Genomic DNA, 17,432 nt, shown 5'->3' with positions numbered 1-17,432 from the left:
CTGGCTATGGTACTGTCGATTTTGGTGCTTTTGCCGCAGCTGCTAATGAGGACATTAATGACAATGAAGAAGATGATGATGGTGAGCAGGGTGCAGAAGACGATTAATGGCTGCCTTTTCACTTCCTCCCTCAGCTTCTTCCTCCTGAAACCGAGATTGCAGAACTTGCCATGGAGCTTTACTCTTCCTTATATAATTATGTCCTTTCGGAGAAGGCTTCCCTACAGTGATCACACAATGGCCATGGTTGTTCTGAGCTTGATGCTAATAATGGAAATGCAGATTGATGCATCCATAATATGCCCATCAAACTGCTCTAGCAGGTTCTCATGACCCCTACCATACCCATTTGGTGCCAATCCTGGTTGCGGCTTGCCAAGGTTTCAGATAACCGATGCTCCCTTTGGATGCCTCTGTGGAACCTCACACTCTCGGGTACACCGCATCCCTATTACATCAGTAGCATAGACCACAATCCGAACCACAACAACCCACATCCAGGATCCATCCCAAATTATGGCTATGGTGGCACTGTGGTCCTTTTCCCCAACAACAGCACCATCACCGGCGTAGCTTCTTCCCCTCCTCTATGTGAATTTAGTCCTAATTCCCCAGTGAGCAGCTTGACAACCTCAAACTTCTATGCTTTAAAGGATGCGGACCTCAGCTTTTATCAAGAGCACTACCTCCTTTTCAATTGCACAGAATCAATGGGTTCACGCCCGAAATCGGTAGTTCTGACCCCCTCGTCTCCTGCCTGCATCAAATACATCAGTTATTGCAATTTCGGTGAGAGCAGTAATTGCCTTGACTATGTACCTGACAAGGAGCTTCAATTCGTGACACTCACTACCACTTATGGATGCTCATTTGTGAGAAGATTTATTATTGGAGATAATATAGATGCACTCGTTTCTACATGGGTCCCTGCAACCCAATTGGCATGGGGCCCAGTTCAACATGTTGATAGCTACAGCAGCTGCCAAAGTTCAGTTGGTGAATGTGGTTATGATGTGCAAGAGGACAATCGTTTCCAATGCTAATGTGAAGACAGAACTCATGATGTTAGCTACCGCGAGGGTTCAGGTAGGCAAATAATTGAGCATTGTGCAAAAGCAATATGGCCGTCAAGGGAGCGGGCCCTTGACGGCCAAGTTTGATGTGTACAGCTATGGGGTGGTATTGTTGGAGATAATTGGAGGGAGAAGATGCTTCGGCATGCTTGATGGGGTGCTAGAAGAGGTTGAGGTGGATGAGGAGGATTCGACGACATGGATGTCAAGGTGGGTGGTGGACAGGCGGGTGGAGGATGAGGCTGATGTAGAGCAAGTAAAAGTTTGCACATTGGTGGCTCTATGGTGTGTACAAGAAGACCCTGCTTTGAGGCCCACAATGAGCAAAGTGGTGGAGTATCTTCAAGGGGGAGCTCAAGTACCAGACAACCCACCAAGGCCTTTCCAAAGGATATTCGAAAGCCACCATAAGGGGAGGAGGCAATTGCCATTGCAATATTATTCGGAATATTCCCTCCCCAACTCAATCAATGGAGGAGTTCTGAGTGTAACTTTGCAAAGAGATTGAAATTGTATATTCTTGTCACTCTCCAGACAAAAACTTAGCAAACCTATATAAGATAAATTTTAGAGGTGAATTGAGTAAATTTGAAGGTTTTTACACTAAATTTCTCTAAATCATTTCACCTTCAAATTTGAATTTAATTGTAATTCTGACCAAATATAACATTACTGAAATGACTGTAGCATAACATTGGATGTAATGCTGAACAGATACACCACAGGACAGTTTTTGTAACAAGGGAGAGTCTCCCTGAGGAATCACTCGGTCATGTGATGGACCATGTAATTTTTGTCTTCTCTCCTCCTCTGTTTATATAAAATTTCACTGCTTTGTTGGCCAAAAAAAAAAGGATTTAAATCACACAGGCACATAAAGAGGAAAACTTTAGTACTAATACAATTGCAATAGCGAGCCAGAGTAGGCTGCCCTCGTCTATAAGTGCCATAGGTGGAGTAGAGGGATCGATGGCGGAGAGTTGATCAGCGGTTGATCAAACCACCTCTACCAAAAAATTAGGATTCCCCCTACGTTCGCAGCTACTCCTCAAACCCTGGACGTCCGTGATACAGAGCTCCATCCTTACCAAATAAAGGAGGTGTGACTCTGTGTGTATTAACCCTTGCTACGGAGATCCAACGGCCCAAAGCGTGTGTATAAAATCCTTGCCCCTCCCCCTGGTCACTATATGGAACGGCTGTGGGTTAGAGGCCCAAATTTGGGGGCGCGAGGCGGCTTAAATCTCAACCGTCGGATCACGCAGTGAACTAGGGGTGGGTGAACTGGGGATGAACTAACGGTGAACTAACGGTGGTAAGCTAGGGGTGGGTGAATTGGGGGTGAACTAGGGGCACCTAAACTAGGGTATGATCATGTGCCATGCTAACATGGACAACGACGCGCACTAGCGTGGTGGTAGGGCATTCGTGTGGCAACCGAGACGTCCCACGTTCGACCCACACCCTGCAAGGCGGGTGAACTAGGTTTAATGGACATCAAATGTTGAGCACCTCCTCCGCCACACTTGAAAGTATGCAAACCAGGTAGATCCCACTGGCCAACTTGCAACAGTTTCCCATTTGGCTCAACCGAAACCTCTCAACATTGACTAACACTCAAATTGTATACGGCTCACAAAAAGCTGCTAGCACCATCACATCTACCCTCATCTCTTTGTCACCGCATCCTTTCTGTGATGCAAATCAACAACCAATGGTAGCGAGGCTTTAGCAAGTGAAGAGGCTACATGAAGGGGCTAAGGTAGTGTGGCTATGAGCGGTGAAAAGAGGCATTGCTTGTGTGCTATAGTAAAGGGAAGTAAGTTTCATTAAAATGGCTAGACATGTGGTGGCTTTGTGAAACCATGCAGGCATGTACATGGTGATCTTGGCTGGCTTGGCAAGGTTGGAAACAACCAAGGCTAAATAAGCCAAGTTCACTGCTTTGGAAGCAGAATGAGTATGTCCTAAGCTGAGGATGCAAGCAATGATGATTATGTGCAAAAGGAGGAGAGTAGCCACAAAGGGCTGCTATCTAAGTGACTTATGGTGGAGAGTAGCCACAAAGGGATGCTATCTAAGTGACTTATGGTGGTCATTATCTAAGTTGCATCTTACGTCATACGCTGTACGTATAATACACCTTGGTTGAGTGCATTGTATGACACCCCACATTAATCAACCGTTTTGTATAATTTCTTGAAAGTTTGATCAAAATAGAGTTCGATCGAACTATATTTTGACCAAAATATACTTCGATCTAACTATATTTTTGACCAAAATAGAGTTCGATTGAACTATATTTCTATTAAAAATGTAATTTTTTTATATGATAGACATCCCAGGGTTTTCACCATACTTGTGGGCATCTTCCTAAAGCTTTTGCTTGAGCGCTCATCACAAAAGTGAGCTCTAAATTTTACAAAAAAAAGCTTCATTGAATACTGACAAATATTTAAACTTTAAATTAAGAAGATTTAAATCTAGAATTTAAATGAGAAATTCAAATATCTTTTTAGTTTGATATTTATAATTAAAAGCTTTTCAGTTTGATAAAGTGTAGTGAATAGAAATTAACATTACAAGTTCAATGCTTACTTGCCTTGTGTAAAGTTCCACTCACACTTGGAAGTGGTTAGGTAGAGTAAATTTAGTGATTGCTTGCCATGTGTAGAGAACCCCCCTTGTCAGGCCAAGGGCCAAACCAAGGGGTCACAGACTCGGCCAAGGGCCGACTGTTAATGGGAAGGGGTCCGAAAGGGGCTAGGAGCCTATTAAAGGGAGGTTGGGTGGATGGACCAGGCATGGCAGTCCCTTGGTGTTTACACTGGTATCAGAGCTTCAGGCTATTTTGAGAAGAGAGGCACATTTTTGCTTTTTGCTGCATGTTGCATGCAACCTCAAAGTGAGGAGGAAGGAGAAGCCGAACACGGCGTGTGCAAAACCTCCAAGCCGGGGAGTCGACCTGCGTCAAATCGCGCGCGGTTGGGCTCAGTAGGAGCGCAAGGGGAAGGTGAACAAAGTCCGACCCTGCGACGCCCTCCAAATGGGGCCGAGTCGCGAGCTGGCTTCTCGTTCGTCATCGCGCAATCGGCCGCTCTCTGTTGCACAGCAAGCTCGTTAAAAAAAAAAAACAAATCTCTCTTCACTTGAGTTACCCTAACACTCAGTGAAGAGCCCTTGCCCACGGGGTCACGGACCGGCAAGGACGGCTGCCTTCTTTCGCTACCCTCTTTTCCTCGGTGGCCATACATCACACATTGGTTGTGGATTCTTCAACAATACGCACTCCGATTGTGCTGCAACTCGGCCTTACAAGTTTCCAAGAGCCGGCCATTGCTCGTAGTATTTTTCTCCGCCGTGGCTTCTTGCATACGATGCAAGCCCAATCAGCGGCAACTGCAACTTGATTTGTGTTTTCAAGTTTCTTTTTGGCTGCAAATTTTGTCACCAACTCTCCAATTTATTTGGTGTATTGCATACGACGCAAACCATACTATGGGCAAATCGAATTTGTTCCCTGCTTTCGATTGAATCATCCACTGCAGTTTTCCTCGTTGCTGTCAAGCTGATCGTGGTTGTGGATTGAACTTCGGAAATAATATGGTTCCTTACTGCATACGGCTACGAGCTCGTTGGAATTCAGGTATTCTTCTTTCTTTTCTCGCACAGTACGTCCACAGCATGGATTCGTACATAGATATGCATCATGCCTTTGATTTCGAGCAGTCCGCACCCGTTACGTCTGCCGATGCCACGCGGACGGTTCCTCTCACGGAGAGTAATCGTGCCCCAACGGCAACCGATGATACGTATGAGTTGCTGGACATGCAAGATTTCTGTGCATTGCAAACACGCATGACTGTGCTTGAATTCAGTAAGTGGGATGGTATTCATGACCTTAGACGTACCCCGGATGCAGCCAAGGCGCTGTAGACAAGTCTGACTTTGGACGGCAAGGCCTACAAATGGTGGATGTGTATCGGCTTCACTTTTTATATCATCATAGATGAGCCTTTCTGAATCCATGATTGTCTCGACCATTTCATCGATCTCGGGCTCAAACATTGCCTCGTTGGGAATGTGGTCTACATGATCATCCTTCGAGTTGTTAGAGGCTACATCTTGTGGCCTCACATATGCTACTTGACCAAAGCGCCTGCGAACACGTCTATTGGGTTGCAAGATTGCTGCGTATTGGCCAGTGTCAAAGTCCAACGAGTTATAATTGGCAACAACTCGATCTATAATAGATGGATCGAACTTGCCAAACTCGCAAACGTGCTGCAAAGAAACGTGTCTTGTTCGTCACACAACATGCTTGCATTGATTACAAGGACATAAGATCCTCGTTGAGAGATAGGTGTTTCGGTTGGACGGCCCCACATCCTCTTTACTACTCATAATGAGGGTAAAAACCGTATAACCTGGACAACAAATTTAATTTTCTATTGGCATTCTTCGTCTTTTATCTCTCTCTCTCTCTCTCTCTCTCTCTCTCTCTCTCTCTCTCTCTCTCTCTCTCTTTGTTCACACTCTAAACTACCTCACATTCTTTAGTCATGTCCAATCCCCGCACACCTCGGTCTAGAGATGCACGGAGATCAGAACCACCGGGTTATAATCTTGTCTTTATTGGTCAGTGTCTATATTTGTGGGTACAAGAAATCTACACACCCACGTCTACATGATAGAGCATGTAGTGTGAAAAACCCCTTTGCCTCTTCTCTAGTTGTAGCATTTCACAGCATCTTAACGTATTTTCACAGTAGATCTTTTCACCGTTCGTCTAACTCTAATTTTTTTATCGTAATCTCGAAGGTAGACTCCAATATAAAAACTCAATCAAAAATCTAATCTTAAATCTAACCTAATTGAACATGTGGTGATTCGCTCCATTGAAGGGTAAAAGACATACCAATGTGGCTACTAGCGTGTAGATGTGAATGGGTCTCACATAAACGTGCATCTGTGCACCTGTGCATTTGACCTCCGATGCTTCATGTAGTCGCGCACGCGTCTCCTCATCCAAGCATCGTCAAATGTATTCTCGAGAGAGGGAACTGGAGACTCCTGATGTAGTGTAGCAATAATATAATCCTTGGAGGCTTTATCCTGAGCCCTCCAAGAGACCATGACCGACTACAATGTATCAGAAAACGTGCCTACACAATTGTCGTATGCGGCCCATCACCTGCTTCCCCTCAGGGGTCATAATGATCTCATCGAATATATTATTGATGAGGTAGGCGTATCCCTTTGTCATGTCCCTCCCGTGAACTATAGCAACCCTATCCGGTGAATGCTCATCGTCCAGGCCTCTAGGCGACCCAATAGTGTTCAGGTCACTCCTCAACATCTCTGATGCAGTGGTCGGGACACCACTCTCAAACGTGTAGGCAATATACTCCTTCGGTGTAGTCTGAGCAGTCTCACAAGCAGGGACACCCCTCGGCATGTCCTAGGGACTCTGCAATACATGAGCTCCAGAAACGATGTGCTCCTCGGCACAACAACCACCACTGCTAGACTGTCATGGAATTGCTGGTCCGCATGGTCCATCAAACATAAATGTAGATCTAATTTAATCTTAAACTCAAAATAAACCTAAATTTAATCTAATCTAACATAAATGTTAATCTAACGCGCGTTGTTGAGAAATTTGCGGTTTTGCCAGAAAAGCACCGGGCTTATGGCTGTGAGAGTTTGTGAGAGAACTCAACAAAAACTATATGAAGGAGTTAAACCATAGATGCCATGAAGACTAGGGTTTGGAAAGAAGTGCAATCAAAGAAGACTCACTCTTTCTCTCTTGCATTCACACACACAAAGAAAGAACGCAAAAGAGAATGTCAAAACAATACGAAGATGAAAACATCAAGGCTATGGTCATGTCGTATCATGGGTAATATGAAAGGGTTAATGGATGAGTTAATGGCATTTAATCTTGGCTGACCAAATAGGCTACGAATTGTTCTTTGGAATTGTAGTTTTGTGCTTACCATAATATATATATTTTGTCTAGTGATTGGGATTAATTGTGTGTACAAATCCTCTTGGTTCATAGCAAGATAACTACGCTTACATCAAAAGAAAAATTATAGTCTATGAGAGGTAGTATGATGGGATCCGGTGATAGAAGTATTTCATTGAGCCTTTCAGGGCCGAAGAGAAACACTATACGTTGTTGAAAGTGTATTTTATGGCTAATCCATACGTTAATTCTAATAGATCGTACAGAGTGAAAGCGATAGAAATGATCATCATGTGGGTTATTCATCTAGGATAGTATGTAAGAAATGTAGATATGAGAGAAGTGAAGAGATGAGAAGTTTCCCTCCCAAGCCCTATTCTTGCCCGTAGGCAATAAGGATACTGTGGGGAGAGATGTACCTGTAGCAAGAGAACCTAGAGAGGATGAATTACTAAGAATGAGAGAGATAGGTTTGGTTAAGGAGATGAGATTAGATACATACATATATATATGTTGGATTAGAGATGAAAATGAAAACAACAAGAAATCAAGAAAACATCAATGTGGAACACATCTTACTTGAAACCCTTAGGCACCATTATTGATGGGAGAGAGAAGAAGAGTGGATAATTCCACTTTGACTGATACACCAAGTACAAAACCTTCTTTGATTAGAGTTGATCTTCCAAGGTTAGCTTGTTGCAATAATGGCTAGTCTCCCTCCAGGAGAAAGTGTAGGCTTGGGCTTATGTTAATGGCTAAGTACAATTAGGCATTACTACTCACTCCCTCAAGAATTCCTCTCATCAATGGATTGAATGCTTGAGTTTCTTCCAAGGAAGAAGAGGTCCCCTTTTATAGGTGAAGGGAAACCCCAAGGGTTTACACAAGAAGAGAGGAGCCAGTGTGAACAGGAGTTGGAAAAGTTGGAAATGAGCTGTCCCTGCATAATGTGGGCAGACTGGGGTCCAGTATTTTGATCATATCTCCTCAACCGTGGCTCCAAATAAAAAAGTAAAAATATGGGCAAAAACTTCAGCTCATTAGTTACGATTTTCATTTTAAAATCGTTTTCCAATTCGGATTGGAACCTTGTGTAAAAAATTCATCAAAATAGGGTCCATTTATGGCAGCAAAAGTCTTCATGTGGTCTCCTTAGCCTAGACTTTCATTTAATTCCAAAGGACACCTCATGCCATATGAAAGCATGACATTGCTCCTTGAAAAAGTTTTGTAATCATTCTTGTAATAATGCATTAAAATAAGTGTATCTTTGAAATCATGCCACCTAGTGTCCCACTAGGATTTGATTCTCTCCTAGTAGCTATTTAAAAAGACATATAAGAAAAGTATAAAAAATACATAGAATATATATATATTGGAGTTTACCCTAGATATAGGATCTAGCTAGGGTGTGAGATGATAATGAAATAGTAGAAATAAATAATCAATGCTTTTTGCCCCAAGTTAAAGAGGCGGAGCTATTGATGCTTTTCCCATAGTATTTTCTGATGGTAAAGTAAGGATATGTTACCCTTGAGAAAAATAATAGGATGAGATAGAAGGCTTATTATTATACTTAAATATGCATATGTACACTATAGAAAATATAATTATGTATCTAAAAAAATACAAGATAGATCTTGTAGCATGCGTTCCCACTATGTACGTGTCACAGCACGACATCCACCCCCTCTAAACCTGCACATCCTCCGGTATGTGCCACATTGTCTCTTTGTAAGATTAGACCTCTTGTACATCTTCCTTGTCTTCTTCTTCACTGGATGATTCCAGAGCTTCATGTTCACTTTGATCTTCACCTGTGTTTTTCTCTTCTTCCTCATCCATATCTTCTAGATCATTGTCTCCTCTTCTCTTAAACATTTTAATCCTTTTTCCTGCAATGGGAATATTTACTTCTGTACCATCTAGTTCAGACAAGCTGTAAGTAGCATTTTCATGCACATGCTTTACAACATACGGTCCAAACCATCTTTTTGAGAACTTACGCATGACTGTGTGCTAGTTATCAAGGCTACTATCATACACTAAAACCCAGTCACCTTTGTCAATTGCTTTGCTCCTGAGTCGATGTCGCTTATCAAAATAGTCCTTGTTTTTCAACCTTGCATTTTTGAGTCGTTCTTTTGCAGCTTCAATGTCTCCAGGTCTTCTCTCTAGCTGCCTTATACGCAGTGCAAGGAGATCTTCCCTACTAAGCCCCTCTTGCCAAGGTAGTACATTCCATGTGGGAATTGTATCCTCAATCGGCATCACTGGCTTTTGACCATGCATTAGCTCCGTAGGCATGTAGCTAGTTACTGAGCTATGTGTTGTACGATCAGCCCATAAAGCATATGGTAACAATTTTGGCCACTCACCAACTCTTCCTTCGCAAGCCTTGGCCAAAGCTTTGATGATAGGAGGATGCCCTCTTTCACTCTTTCCATTGCCTTCAGGGTTGTAAGCTGTAGTAAGAGAAAGATTGATCCCTAATCTAGAAAAGAACTCCCTTGCTTCTTCGGCATCCAGTTCACCTCGATCTGCAGTGATTTTTCCCACACAACCATAACGGCAAATCACCTCATCAAGAAGGAATTTGCACACAGCTTCTGTGGTCTTAGCTCTTAATGCTCTTCCTTCAACCTGGTTAGTTAGGTCCTCTCGTGCAAGAACCAAGTATCTCATCTGCCAGAGTCCTAAAGGCATCGTGACTAGATCCACAACCCATTTATAGTGCATGGCTAGTGGATATGTAGGGTGCAATCCATCACGATGTCGAACATTTGAATACATTTGACAAGTTACACATGACTCTACAAACTGAGATACATCTTTATACATACCCTTCCACCAGTATTTTTCTTTCAACTTGGAGAAGATTGCCCACACACCCCTATGTCCAGCCCATAGACTCTCATGAAACTCTTGCATGAGCTTTACTTGAGTCTCTTTTTTACATATAACCCGTTGTGGTGTAGCACCCTTTTGTTTAGGATGATTCCACAAGTAACCATCCCTTAAAAAGTACCCATATGCTTTCCTGCGTATCCTCTTGAATTCTTGTTCAGACCAATCATCCTGTTTTGTTAGAGTACTCAAGTACCTTCCAATAGAAAGCCAATCACCTTCATAAAGATCTTTCAAGAACAATTCAAGTGAATTAGTCATGCAGACATTGTTACCTTTGACATGAGAGATAGAATAGAATTTTGTGCCTACATCATCTCCCTCATCAATCATTTGTGACTCATCTTCATACCTTGCCCTTGATAGCATATATGCCACTGTATTGTCTTTACCTGCAATGTGCTTAAACTCGGGATTTAAGGACTTAAAGTAGGCAATCCACCACAACATAGCAATGTCTGGTGTTGAGCAGCTTGTAATCATCCCAAGAAGTGGTAGACAATCTGTTTCTACAACCACACATGCACCAATTAGGTACTCTTTCCCATTTTTCAAGGCTGTAACCATACCCCATAACTCTCTCTTTATATGTGGATAGTTTCTTTGGCGAGCACTTAGTACCTTTGCTCCAAATCTTACCACATACCTGTGTCCTTCTTTGTCATCTTGTCCTATTGCCCATCCAATCCCTGTAGGACTAGTATCTACTATCACAATCAATGACCTTTGACACTCATAGTCTACCTTTCTCAAAGTAGTTGCTGACTGGAGTAACTCCTTTAGCTTTTTCATGGATTTTACATGTGCTTCTGTCCATTTAAACTTTTGATTCTTTCTAAGCATCTGATAAAGAGGATCAGCTACATGTGCATAATGTGGAATCCAAATAACATAGAAGACACATGCTCCCAGAAACCTTCTAACCTCAGTGATGCTAGTGCATGTTTCTTTCATTCTTTGGATGGCATCTACCTTTGATGGACAAGGTTTCCTACCATATGGCCCGCACATGTGCCCCACAATGAGCACTTCTTTGACACCAAACATAGACTTTTTCCCTGACAATGTAAGATTCAATTCTTCCAACCTAGACAAAATTTTATCACAATCATTTATGTGATTTACCACAAACGTGCGACATCCCTTGAGATCCAAAGCTTCATCTTTGTCACTTTCTTCACATCCTTTGATAGGCAAATCATCAATGAAAGGCATTGTGATTTGAGGAATAAAGTCACGTAATACCTTATTCATCCCATTCATCATATGTGCAACCGAGTTGGTTGCTCCCTGTGGCAAGGTACACATCCTTACCAGACCCAAAGGTGTCCTCATGGTTGTCAAGTCTCTGCTTTCGATTGCAAGCTGAAATTGATCATACCCTGAGTAGAGATCCCCCATTGAGTAGATTGCCCTCCCTGCAAACGCCTCTTCAAATTCATCCACAATTGGACCTGTACCTACATTTCTAATTATCACCTTGTTCACTGGTTGCATATCTTGGATGAAGCGTAGAGAACCATTCTTCTTTGGAACTGTGAACCACCTGTTTGAGTATGGAGCACAAGAAGGCTCCAAGATTCCCATTTTGATTTTCTCATTCAGTAGCTCTACTAACTTTGTCAAATGAGCCTTTGGAACCGGAATAGGCCGCAGATTCCAAGTCACATGAGGTATTATAAAAATTACCATAGGAGCTACAATATAAGGATCAACACATCCTATCTCATGTGGCTCAAATGCAAAAGCCTTACCATGCTTTGAAAGCATTTCTTTGAAGCACTTTGTCTCCTCCTGTGTTAGAAACTCCTCGCAACCAATCTGCAACTCTTGAAAAGACTCCTTTGTGAAGGTATGCCCGATCTTTTTAGGATTCCGCAAACTTGGTTGTAAAGAAGCCTGTTCAATCTTTTCCCTGTTGTTGGGTGGTAAGGGTGAAGCTACTGGTTTCACCTTCTTTGCTACACTCTTGTATTTAGTTTCAACATGGACTTCTGGGCCAACTGTTTGGCTTTCTTTAAAGGCTTCTATTACTTGATACATTTCCATAGAGCAAACTTCCACAACTTCATTTTCAAGATGCAAACTAGACCTCATTATAGCATCAAGCTCACCCATAGTATCTACAAAAGAAACTTGTTCACACAAACCCAAAACATTTTTAGTAGGCTTTAGCAACCCACTCTTTTTCATGCCTATTTGTACATTATGCACATATTGCCTCTCATATCTCTTCAAATCTTCAAGTTTTGTAAAACATACTGATCCATTCCTTGTTACCAAGGATCTCATCGAGAAAGTTTCACTTATTTTTGGATCAAGTGAGACCCTTTTCCTTTCTGTACCACTGCAATCCCGCTTTACAATGGTACTTGGCCAAAACCCATCATTTCTCTATGATCATGAAACTCTTTGCTTACCTTTGGTAGAGGATGTTCTCTGAGGTTATCACGATTTCTTTCATGGTTTACACAGACTGTGAGAAATTGGACAGCTCGTTTACCATCTTTGCTACGTATTCTAGCATATGCTGAACCATCGTCCATTACCTTTGTTTCCATTCGAACTCCCACAATGTAGGGTTGTCCAAGGATGAGATGATATGAAGATGTATCCTGTACAAAGAAGTTTTGGTCAATCTTTACATCACCTATTGTTACCTTCACACCTGGACATGCTGCATACAATTCACCGGATGAATTGTTTGCCACTTTTACCATCCAGCCATGATCTGTGTCCATCGGCCATTTGCACTTGTTGTAGAGACTCTTTGACATTATGTTTATTTCTGAACCATGGTCGATCAAGGCAACAAATGGCTCTTCAAGATCACCTACCTTGACCAAAGTTTCTGTAGTAGCCCTTGCCCAATGACTTCGTGAATAGTAACTCCTAGGAATATCTTCAACTTCTTTATCATCATTTGAGAAATACACTCGCTTCACTCTCCCACTAGATTGGTAGCATCCTACCACAGCTCCATCATTCTCCTTATTTTGCAGTTGCATCCCTTGTGTCTTTGAGGTTTCCCCTTCAACCTATGGACGAGAAACTTCAGCAAGGGTTTGCCTCTTTCTCTTGATGATGTCAATGATCTCCTCATGGAATTCACGCTTTGCAATGCCAGGAACTTCTCCCAGAGTAAACTCAATCTTGCTATTCAAGATCCTTTCCTCCAAGACTTTCTTTAAATCTGTAGCAACCTCAATATCAGATTGTAGTTTATAAGTTGGGCCTTTTGTCTTACCTTTCGTTGGCTCTTTCTTCTTTCCTGTTGTAGACTCCTCCATGAGTACTTCAGGTGGAGATGCTCCTTGTGTTGAGGGTGTTTGAGAAGGCATTGAGTCGCTTCTTTCCCCACTTCTAGAAGCTCTTTTTGATGGTCCTTCATCAGCATTCTCACGTCTGCGCTTCTCTTCTACAATTGCCTCATTTTGTTGGCATTTTGTAATGTAGGCATGCACTGACAATGAGTCCACTGGATCATTCCATCCTGTTTTTAGACGTATGCAATCACCTGCTTCATGTAGAATCTCTTTTGTAAGCTTTCCCTTTTTAGCTAATTGCATGACATTTGGCCAAATTTGACCATGATGGTCACTCACCTCTTCATCACAAAAATGTTCAATTTTTACTCCATAAGTAGCTGCCTCAACTGAAGAGGTGGCATGCTTGGTTGCCATATCTTCAACTAAGGTTTGCATTCCCCCCTTCCTAAAGTTAGTTCTCAAGGGTAGACCTGTCTCTCTTAAGTGTATTTTACCATCCTTAAAAAAGACAACATCTTTTGACAAAGCATCACTAAAATCATCACAATCCCTTCTTACATGGTTTGTAATATCACACCAAATACATCTATTAACAAACCCTTCTTTGGGCTGTTGTCTTTGCCTAGGAAGTGGCCCTGATGGTTGGACTTTTTCTTCAAGCTTTGCAAACTTCACCTTCAAGTCACGCATTCCCTTCACAAGCTCATCTAGCATGGACTCATCAAACTTAGGAGCGATAAAAGTAGGCTTTACCATTTTGTCAGAAGTTGAGGTGGAAGGACTTGTAGTGTTTACTACCATCTTGTCCCTTCTTCTTTGTCGTTTGGAAAGCAGTGAGACAGCACCTTCAACCTCATTCCAGTCGGTCTTTAGTCCTTGCTCAGCATCTTTATCTTCAAGAAGAAACTCCAAATTTTCTTGAAACTCTTTACCTGCAGCTTGTAAGAAAAGATCTGTCTTCTTTGCATCTAGTGTGGCCCTTTCTGTCCTAGTGAGTTGTGCATAGCGCCGCTCAAATTCCCTAAGTAGCTCTGTTATTGATAGTCCTTGCTTTGGCTTGACTACCCATTCTAAGAATGTCCTTTTGGTCACTCTCTCCGAGTCCTCCATGAAATATTCCTCCTTTAAAGCTACTTTGAGTTCTTCCCAATTTCTCCCATGCCCATCTTTAATTGCCCTAACATGCTCCCTAATTTCTGGAGCAACAACTAGCTCAAAGCTTTGAATCATCTCACCTTCTGACACGCAATATAGCTCCATCTCCTTCATATACTCGCGTAAGTACTTGGTTACATCTTTGCCATTGAACTGATCCATTCTGTTGACGACCGCTTGTATGGCCTTCGTTGCTGAAATCTCCCTTCTTTCAGTAGCATGTTGTTGTTGCATGAACATTGCAAATGCTTGAAACATTTGCATTGTTGCTGGGTCAAAATGCATACCCTGCTGCTCAACATGATCACCCATGTTTACCCACAAACTCTCACCCTAGCAGATTCGCGTCCGGTTCACCAAAAATATGTCGAGAAATTTGCGGTCTTGCCAGGAAAGCACCGGGCTGATGGCTGTGAGAGTTTGTGAGAGAACTCAACAAAAACTATATGAAGGAGTTAAACCATAGATGCCATGAAGACTAGGGTTTGGAAAGAAGTGCAATCAAAGAAGACTCACTCTTTCTCTCTTGCATTCACACACAAAGAAAGAACGCAAAAGAGAATGTCAAAACAATACGAAGATGAAAACATCAAGGCTATGGTCATATCGTATCATGGGTAATATGAAAGGGTTAATGGATGAGTTAATGGCATTTAATCTTGGCTGACCAAATAGGCTACGAATTGTTCTTTGGAATTGTAGTTTTGTGCTTACCATAATATATATATTTTGTCTAGTGATTGGGATTAATTGTGTGTACAAATCCTCTTGGTTCATAGCAAGATAACTACGCTTACATCAAAATAAAAATTATAGTCTATGAGAGGTAGTATGATGGGATCCGGTGATAGAAGTATTTCATTGAGCCTTTCAGGGCCGAAGAGAAACACTATACGTTGTTGAAAGTATTTTACGGCTAATCCATACGTTAATTCTAATAGATCGTACAGAGTGAAAGCGATAGAAATGATCATCATGTGGGTTATTCATCTAGGATAGTATGTAAGAAATGTAGATATGAGAGAAGTGAAGAGATGAGAAGTTTCCCTCCCAAGCCCTATTCTTGCCCGTAGGCAATAAGGATACTGCGGGGAGAGATGTACCTGTAGCAAGAGAACCTAGAGAGGATGAATTACTAAGAATGAGAGAGATAGGTTTGGTTAAGGAGATGAGATTAGATACATATATATATATATGTTGGATTAGAGATGAAAATGAAAACAACAAGAAATCAAGAAAACATCAATGTGGAACACATCTTACTTGAAACCCTTAGGCACCATTATTGATGGGAGAGAGAAGAAGAGTGGATAATTCCACTTTGATTGATACACCAAGTGCAAGACCTTCTTTGATTAGAGTTGATCTTCCAAGGTTAGCTTGTTGCAATAATGGCTAGTCTCCCTCTAGGAGAAAGTGTAGGCTTGGGCTTATGTTAATGGCTAGGTACAATTAGGCATTAGTACTCACTCCCTCAAGAATTCCTCTCATCAATGGCTTGAATGCTTGAGTTCCTTCCAAGGAAGAAGAGGTCCCCTTTTATAGGTGAAGGGAACCCCCAAGGGTTTACACAAGAAGAGAGGAGCCAGTGTGAACAGGAATTGGAAAAGTTGGAAATGAGCTGTCCCTGCATGATGTGGGCAGACTGGGGTTCAGTATTTTGATCATATCTCCTTAACCGTGGCTCCAAATAAAAAAGTAAAAATATGGGCAAAAACTTTAGCTCATTAGCTACGATTTTTATTTTAAAATCGTTTTCCAGTTCGGATTGGAACCTTGTGTAAAAAATTCATCAAAATAGGGTCCATTTATGGCAGCAAAAGTCTTCATGTGGTCTCCTTAGCCTAGACTTTCATTTAATTCCAAAGGACACCTCATGCCATATGAAAGCATGACATTGCTCCTTGACAAATTTTTGTAATCATGCTTGCAATAATGCATTAAAATAAGTGTATCTTTGAAATCATGCCACCTAGTGTCCCACTAGGATTTGATTCTCTCCTAGTAGCTATTTAAAAAGAAATATAAGAAAAGTATAAAAAACACATAGAATATATATATATTGGACTTTACCCTAGATATAGGATCTAGCTAGGGTGTGAGATGATAATGAAATAGTAGAAATAAAGAATCGATGCTTTTTGCCCCAAGTTAAAGAGGTGGAGCTATTGATGCTTTTCCCATAGTATTTTCTGATGGTAAAGTAAGGATATGTTACCCTTGAGAAAAATAATAGGATGAGATAGAAGGCTTATTATTATCTTAAATATGCATATGTACACTATAGGAAATATACTTATGTATCTAAAAAAATACAAGATAGATCTTGTAGCATGCGTTCCCACTATGTACGTGTCACAGCACGACAGCGTAAATAAACCTAAATTAATCTAACGTAAATCTAACTCAAAATAAACCTAAATTTAATCTAACTTAACCTAAATAAACTTAAATCTAATCTAACGTAAATCTAAATCTAACCTAATCTTAAACAATAAAAAGAGGAAAATGGTATAACCTTTGTATCACCCAAGTGTGGTAGATTGGTTATGCCATTTCCCTCTTGAATAATAACAGGTCTTGAGTTCAACTCCTCGGCTAGATCTTTAAGGTCTCTTGGGATAGTTTCCTACGATGTTAAAACTTTCTTCTTCTCGGGTGTGTGTGTGTGTGTGTGGGTGTGTGTGTGTGTGTGTGCGCCAATAAAAAGAGGAAAATGGTATAACCTTTCTATCACCCAAGTGTGGTAGATTGGTTATGTCATTTCCCTCTTGCATAACAGGTCTTGAGTTCAACTCCTTGTTGGCTAGATCTTTAAGGTCTCTTGGGATAGTTTCCTACGACGTTAAAACTTTCTTCTTATTGGGTGTGTGTGTGTGGGTGTGTGTGTGCGCCAATAAAAAGAGAAAAATGGTATAACCTTTCTATCACCCAAGTGTGATAGATTGGTTATGCCATTTCCCTCTTGAATAACAGGTCTTGAGTTCAACTCCTTGTCGACTAGATCTTTAAGGTCTCTTGGGATAGTTTCCTACGACGTTAAAACTCTCC

At 41.5% G+C, this 17,432-nt stretch overlaps 1 pseudogene; it reads left to right on the top strand.

The window, feature by feature from the left end:
* The first annotated feature begins 243 nt into the window (after positions 1-243).
* On the top strand, positions 244-1,581 carry LOC147420853 (uncharacterized; annotated as a pseudogene).
* Positions 1,582-17,432: the final 15,851 nt, after the last annotated feature.

Source organism: Adiantum capillus-veneris, chromosome 28, assembly GCF_014529385.1.
Source record: "Adiantum capillus-veneris isolate H3 chromosome 28, ASM1452938v2, whole genome shotgun sequence".
In the NCBI taxonomy this organism is placed as follows: Eukaryota; Viridiplantae; Streptophyta; class Polypodiopsida; order Polypodiales; family Pteridaceae; genus Adiantum; species Adiantum capillus-veneris.
The sequence above is the reverse complement of the archived record's forward strand: the minus strand, read 5'-3'. Positions and strand labels throughout refer to the sequence as shown.